The following is an 8591-nucleotide window of genomic DNA, read 5'->3' on the forward strand; positions in this document are numbered from 1 at the left end:
CACATTGCTGTGTGCTCACTGAATCTCTTTGTGTAACTTTGGAGAGAGAGAGTACTTTCTCGGATGTCTCTTAAGGGAACTAATCCCGTCATAAGAGCTCCTCCCTCAGGGCGTAATTACCCCACAGAGGCTCCATCTCCAAAAACCACACATGAGGGGTTATGACTTTCACATACAAATTTTGAGGGGGACACAAATCCGTCTATATAGCAAGGCACCACATGCAATTTCTTAAGTATAATCAGGACTCATAATTTTCTGAATAATAATTTTCTAACTATCCCTTAAATTTTTGCATTCTCTGTTACTAAGAATAAGAGAAAATGAAATATTGAGAAATATTTGAACTACTCTACTAAAACCATTATATGGATATTTACAAACACATACCCAGGGACACACATAACCACAGTTTTTAAAAAATTGTTCTAAAAACAATTTGTAGTGGAAATTTACCTTGTTTAAGATGTACTGTTGTTACGACTTTAAAATTTTGTACTTGATATCTTTAAAAGAACATTAACCCCCAGAGTCAATACATCTGTTAGGAAATATTTTGTTTTACAGGCAGGAATTATTTCATATTATGAATAAAAATACTTATTTTAATATGCTGCATTAAAAAGATTTTGAAGAGTTATATCAAGAATGGAATAACATTGAGGGGAAAATAAGAGTGATGTGAAAAATGAATATTTCTTTATTTTGATTTTCTTCTTTCTTATAAAATTTGACCTTTGTTATATTAATTAATATTGTTTTCATTATATTCTTTCAATTACTAAGTCAATGGACAATTACCTGAAATTGTTTTGTTTTCTAATCATCTTAAAACAATCAAACAAAACAAAACAACCACCTTTACATGAATTTTGCTCACTGGCATATTGTGTCACTAATTTTTTAATTCAATGCGTAATATTTTACCACCACTATAGAAGGAACAAATTGAATTACAGTCATAGAAACTCAGTCTTGCTATTGTTCAATTATCAAATATTTTATTATTCTACTAATTCTAACACCTACCATGTTCTGGGTAGAGGTGAGGTTACCGAGGCATTAATATTGGTTTCTAGGAACTTTAAAGTTAAGTGATTCACTCTTTTCCTCAAAACAATCTCATTGTTTCTCCATTAGACTCAAATTGTGTCTTACAGTTTTATTCAGTGACTAATTATGCTATTTACTACAATAAATCTCTGACAGTGGTGAAAATAAAAGCCTAATTTAGAGTACAAAAACAATGGACATTGTGGTCATGACTACTGACTTTTACTCAAAAGTCGATTCCAGCTAATTACAATGCTTGGAAAGTTGCACAAGGGACCAATGACAACTTAATTCTCTTCAGGTTCTTCCCATTAATAACCCAAATGTCCACCAGTACAACTGTCATCCTCCTAAGAAAAGACTTTAGAATGCAGCAAACAAGATGAAAGCAATAATAACTATAAAGTGCTTAGCACAGTGTTGGGTAGAAAATCAATGTTCAAAAATTGCTAGCTAATGATAATAAGAGTATTATACTACCAGCTTTTATGAGGACCCTGGTTCAAGATCAGAGAATACACAATACTAAAAATTAAAGAGATTCTAACATGTAATATATCTGAAAATGGTACCTGTCTAGTAAATAACCATTTATTGAATGAGCACATGAGTAAATGCTCTTCAGAATATAGAACTGTGTATCTGAGCAAAAGAGGAGGCACAGAAAATGAATATTTTGTATAATGACCATTTTGAAAGGCTGCTCTAACTTGGGTGAGCTAAGTCCAGATAACATCATAGGGACCGTACAAAATCTGCACCATGCCAGGCCTGCAAGTCCAATATCATCAGGACAGCTCCTTAGCAGTAAAAATATAAAAATAACTTATCAAATAAAAATCTGGATAAAAAATGTGACTAACTTTTTTTTTAAATTTTTTTAATTTTTTATTTATGATAGAGAGAGAGAGGCAGAGACACAGGCAGAGGGAGAAGCAGGCTCCATGCACCGGGAGCCCGACGTGGGGTTCGATCCCCGGTCTCCAGGATCGCGCCCTGGGCCAAAGGCAAGCACCAAACCGCTGCGCCACCGAGGGATCCCCTGTGACTCACTTTTATTATATTTTTTTCCCTATAGAATATACTAAGCCAAATTGAGGGAGGGAGAGTGTAAATCCTGAGATCCTGCATTAAATGCCTCTGATATAATAAATATTATTTATTTGATTTCTATATTAGCTAAATTCTATAGAATATATATATATATATAAAATTTTAGAACCAGGCTTGGCAGCATTATAATTAGAGAGAAAACAAGATTTTCTAAATTATATCTCTAAAAAGATTATGTTCTTTGTCATCCCTTCACTAGATTTGCACTGGCTATTTAAAGTTTTATCCTTCTGTATATATAACTATTTTAACTTTATGTTTTCCAAGCATCCTTAAAAGTGTACTTCTGCAATGTCCTCAGGGAAATTTTGTTCTAATTGCATTTTTAAATTATTATATATGTATGCTGAGTAGGACTTTCAGCTACTGTCTCTGCCTATTAGGTAATTCTACCTTGAAGTTTGAAATAATTTGTTATTATACACTGTTTTAAAAATCCCATGACAACAATACAGCCATTAATATGTGTAGCTATGATTATTTATTCATATATAATGTCTATCACAGATGAGTTAATGATACAATAAGCTAGTCACTAACTCAATGTTAAACCAAAGATCCAAGTCTGCTGCTGTGGTCAACTTCCCTTTACAATGTCTTTTCTTTCTTTCTTTCTTTCTTTCTTTCTTTCTTTCTTTCTTTCTTTCTTTCTTTCTTTCTTTCTTTCTCTTTCTTTCTTTCTTTCTTTCTCTTTCTTTCTTTCTTTCTTTCTTTCTTTCTTTCTTTCTCTTTCTTTCTTTCTTTCTTTCTTTCTTTCTTTCTTTCTTTCTTTCTTCTTTCTTTCATTCTTCCTTTTCTTTTTCTTAAGATTTTATTTATTTATACATGAGAGACACACAGAGAGGCAGAGGCCTAGGCAGAGGGAGAAGCAGGCTCCATGTAGGGAGCCCGATGTGGGACTCCATCCCAGGACCCGGGGATCATGTTCTGAGCCAAAGGCAGATGCTCAATCACTGAGCCACCCAAGTGCCCCTACAATGTCCTTATGAGGAGTGCCTGTGTAGCTTAGTCAGCTGAGTATCTGACTCTTGGTTTCAGCTCAGGTTGTGATCTCATGGGTCATGGGATCAAGCTCCGAATTGGTGTTGTGTTCGGCATGGAGTCTGCTTGGGATTCTCTCTCCCTCTTCCTCTGCCCCTCCTGCCTGTGTTCTCAATCTCTCTCTCAAATAAATAATCTTTTTAAAAAATAAAATGTCTTTCTGAAAGTGTTATTTCAGCATTATGTAAGTAAAAGTAAGTTGAGTTTACAGAATTATATACAAAATTATGTTAACTCTAATGGGAGGCTTCAGTCTTGATAAAAGTTATTAAGCTGTATATATAAAACTTCATGGATACCAAGGCCTATAATTTTCTGGATTTGTTAGCCACAGAGCCTTCTCCGTCCCTCTATTTTAAAAATAGAATGTAACATAATATCTTACACAGAATTTAAAGACATAAAACAGATAAGACTCTGGATGAAGCAAATGAATAGATCCTCTTCTATCCATCCCTGCTGAGCCATATGTGGGACATTCCTATACCCCTTTCTGTGAAACCCAGGGCTCCATAGAAAACTGCAGAGAATATGTCTTTTCTAGAATCTAATGTGGTAAACTAATGACAATGTTGGGGAATCTCTGGTACAATATTCATTGTGTTCAATAGGTAGATCTGGATAGAAAACTGGATAGAAAACTCCAAAGTGTTCTTTAATAATCTTTATTGGAAATGGTAACAAAAGTGCAATGTCACAAGAGTTCATGTATCAGGCCCTCTCTGTTCCTGGACACAAATGCATTAATAGGAGATTCCAATAAATAGTACAGAATATAACATAGCTGTGTGATACCAATTTTGTTCAATTTGGCTCATCATTCAAATACCTCCTCATTGTAGATCTATGCCACTTTTGAAGACTTTTTAAAAAACAACTGTAATATATATATATTCTATTTCTTAGTATCCTGCTGCTTTTAAAAAATAATGTGACATTTGTCCTGGGAGGAAACAAAGGCAGGGACTTGTTTTATTTGTGACCAGTTTCTCTGTCAGGATTTATTTTTCTCTCTCTTCCTTCCTGCCCACTCATCTTTTCTGTTTCTGTCCCTTTCCCTCTACCTTATTCCGAAAGAAGTAGTGAAGTTTATAGGAAATGTGCATCTGTCTATAAACTACCACCACCTCAGATGTTTTTAGTTCCCTTAGATACCTGTGCAATGAAACACACCAGTCTAAATCCTTCCCCACTTCTGTACATACAGCATTCTATGTATCCTGGAACTTTATAAGTAATCCTATTTTAAGATTCTGGACATTTTCAATGGAAGCTCTTATCACACATATTAATATTTATTTTTTCCTAAGAAGATTCAACTTGCATAAGTTCTTTATCCTTCTATTTCAAATTAACAAAAACAAAAGCTTTTTTAATATCCTAGATCCAGGTCAATGATTCTAAAACTAAAACTACCTGGATTTAAGATCAATCTAGCATAGTTTAAAGTATTTTTCAGTTTATTTAACATGTTTTGCTGAAATATCCTTATTTTTTTTCCAGCAGATTGTACCTTTGTCAAAAACCAAATGGCCATATTTGCACAGATTTATTTCTGGGTCTCTATTCAATTCCACTGATTTAGGTGTCTGTTCTTTTAGCAATACCACACAACTGTGATTCTTGTTGCTTTATGAATTCTGAAATGGACTATTGCAACATGCATCACAACTGAATGCCTATGAAAGCCCATTAGAGTTAAAACAATTTTATGTGTAACTGAGAAAATAGGCTAGACTTGGTTTTACATAATTTTTGACATTGTTTTGGCTATTCTAGTCTCTTTGTCTTTCCATAGAATTAGCTTGTAAATATCCATCAACAACAATTAAAAAAAAAAAAAAGCCTGCTAGAATTCTGAGATTGTATTGAACCTATACACCACATTAGGCAGAAAAGATATCTTAATTATACTAAGTCCTCCAATTCATGAACATGGTATATATTTGCATTTATTTAGGTCTTATTTTATTTCTTTCATTCATGTTTTGTGATCTTAGCATACAAAATCTGTTCCTATTCCATTAGATGTATATTAATTGCATCATGGTCTGCTGCTTTTAAAAAAATATACTGATTTCTAATTTTGCAGTGCATTGCTAGTATATAGAAACAAATTATTTCTTACCTGCAAACTTGTAAAATTCACTTATTAGTTGTGGGTATTTTTGTAGAACTGTATTCATTAAAATAGAAAATCATATCCTCTGAAGAGAGTTTATTTTAGTTCTTTCCCAAACTGTATGTATACGCCTTTTATTTATTTTGTAACACTTAGAACTTTACTTAAAAAATGATTTTGAATAGGAATGATGCGATAAGATGCCTTTGCCTTTTGTCTTATCTTAGAGGGGAAAAACTTCAATCCTTCACGGCTAAGTTAGATGTTAGCGTAGGCTTTCTGATGTCCTGATAAGTCTTTTTTTTTTTTTTGATGTCCTGATAAGTCTAACTGAAACAGTATATGGAATTTTCTTCTATTCTTAGCTTGCTGAGATTTTTTTTTGTTAAAATGAATTTATTTACTTATTATGATGAATCACATTGATTGATTTTCCAAAGTCGAGCCAGGCTTACATACCTGGAATAAAACCCACTTGGGCAGGTTGTATTATCCTTTTTTATGTATGCAAATTTGATTTGCTAATGTTAGGTGGATAATATTTTTTTGCAGCTCTATTCATGAGGGATGTTGATTTGTAGTTTTCTTTTTCAGCAATGTGTTTGTCTGGTTTGAGGATTACAGATTCCATCCTGGTCTCATGAAAATAAATTGGGTAGTTTTCATTCTCTTCTGTTTTCGGGGGAAAAATTGTGTAGTACTGATATTGTACATATCTGAATTATTTGGTAGAATTTATTATTTAAAACATCTAGGTCTTAAATTTCTTTTTTGGGGAGAAGTTTTATAATTAAGAATCCAATTTAATTTGTAGATATAAGATTATTCACATAATCTATTCTTCATAAGTGAGTTTTGATAATCTTTCAAAAATGTGTTCATTTCATCTAAGTTTTCAAATTTATGGGCATAGGCTTTTTCATACTATTCCTTACTATCCTTTTGATGTTTGTGGAGTCTTACAATGACATATCCTTCTTTGGTGACATTGGTAATGTATCTGATTTTTCTTGGTCATTCTGACAAGATATTTATCAATATTATTCATATTTTAAAATATCAATCTTTAGTCTCATTTTCATTGATTTTTTTCTATTATTTTTGAGCTTCCTTTCATTGACTTTTGCTCTATTTCCTGCCCTCTAGTTTCTTTGCATTTAGTTTTATCTTCCTTTCTAATTTCTTTTTTTAAAAGATCTTATTTATTTATTTATGAGACATACAGAGAGAGAGGCAAAGACACAGGCAGAGGGAGAAGCAGGCTCCATGCAGGGAGCCCAACGTGGGACTCGATCCTAGGTCTCTAGGATCAGGCCCTGGGCTGAAGGTGGCGCTAAACCGCTGAGCCACCTGGGCTGCCCCCCTTTTCTAACTTCTTATGGTAAAAGCATAGATTATTGGTTTTAGATCTTATTTTCTAAATTAAGCTTTCAACGATAGGAAGTTTTTCTCTAAGTACTACTTTAGTTACATCCCATACATTTTGATATACTTTTAAAATTCTTTCATATAAAATATTTGAAACTTGTCTTTAAACTTTCTTTTCAAAGTTCGTTTAATTTCACTTGGTTGTGGTTTTTCCAGATGTCTTTCTGTTATCAGTTTCTAGTTTTATTCCATTACGGTTCAAGAATATACTTGCTATGGTATTATTTTAAATTTGTGGTAATCTGTTTTATGGTCCATATTATGGCCCAGTATGGTGAATCTTTCATGTGGACTTGGAAACATAATGTATTCTGTGTATAGTGTATTCTCTCATCCCCCCTCCACAGTGGAGTCTGTGAGCTCTTTCCAATCTTTTGTGTATAAGCCTGTTGGGGTTTATGAGGAAAGATACAGATTGCAAAAAAGTTACTGATTCTGCCCTGATCTGTAGTCCATAAGGGCTCCCCTTGTCCTTATTTCCCATAGTTGGTCTTCATTAGTTTGTCAGCTATACTTGGTGACAACTCTGTGTCCTAGGACAGAAAGTCTTGTGATTTATTTACCTTCATTGTCTAAAACAGGCACTTGTAAGATTTATTTTAAAAGTAAATTCAGGGGATCCCTGGGTAGTTCAGTGGTTTGGCACCTACCTTCGACCCAGGGTGTGATCCTGGAGACCTGGGATCGAGTCCCATGTCGGGCTCCCTGCATGGAGCCTGCTTCTCCCTCTGCCTGTGTCTCTGCTTCTTTCTCTCTCTCTGTGTCTCTCATGAATAAATAAAATAAAATCTTTAAAAAAATTATAAAAGTATATTCACTGCCTATCCTATATTAAATCGAACAAATGTCATTTACAACACAAAATCCACATGATGTCCAATGATTATGAAGACACAAAATACTATCAATTTGTGTATAGCTGGAAACTTTGTATTTGTTTATAGTTTCTATAAAATGAGATTAAATTATAATCCCAAGATAAACAATAAGAAAATTAAAGTCAATTTATGCTTTGTTATATTTTTGCTTAACTGCATAACAAAAAAATCCATAAACACGTGAAGGAAGCAATAAAATAAATGAATATACCCTTAATGAAATGTACAATCATGAGGAAATAAAGCAAATAGAAAACAGAAAAGGAATTGCCTGCTTTCATCTACCATTCCACATCTGGGAGCAAAAGCCTCATGGAGAATCTCATGCCACAGTTTAACAACAGTGACCTTTGCAATCGGGCTTCATATTTCAGATATTTAACACGACATTATAACATGACTATCAGAAGAGAACAGATTTTGGAGTCAGATAGATTTGGCTCCAATTCTGACATTTAACTCCATCAGTTAACCAAAAGTTGCTTTGAGGATAATGAAAGAGTTAGACTTTCTAAGAAAAGAAACATATTAAAATATTTCATGATCGTTTCTAGATAGCATGGAAATTAATGGCCTAATTAGCTCAAACTGTTAATAGATACTCAGAACAAAAAAAAATCCACTGTGATCATGTGTTTGCAATTATTTTGGTTAAATCTGGAAAGCAAGCAACATATTCTTTGGCATGAAATCCTAATTTAGTGAAAAAGAATTTCTTTCTTTTCTTTCTTTCTTTCTTTCTTTCTTTCTTTCTTTCTTTCTTTCTTCTTTCTTTCTTTCTTTCTTTCTTTTTTCTTTTCTTTTCTTTTCTTTTCTTTTCTTTTCTTTTCTTTCCTTTTCTTTTCTTTCTTTCTTAAATTTTCAGCCAGATACAATTGGGATCTAATTCTAGCCACATACTTACAAGAAAACGAAATATTGTAAATCTCTAACCTGATATAAGCTACATATTCTTC

Source organism: Canis lupus, chromosome 20 (assembly GCF_011100685.1).
Source record: "Canis lupus familiaris isolate Mischka breed German Shepherd chromosome 20, alternate assembly UU_Cfam_GSD_1.0, whole genome shotgun sequence".
NCBI classification, from domain to species: domain Eukaryota; kingdom Metazoa; phylum Chordata; class Mammalia; order Carnivora; family Canidae; genus Canis; species Canis lupus.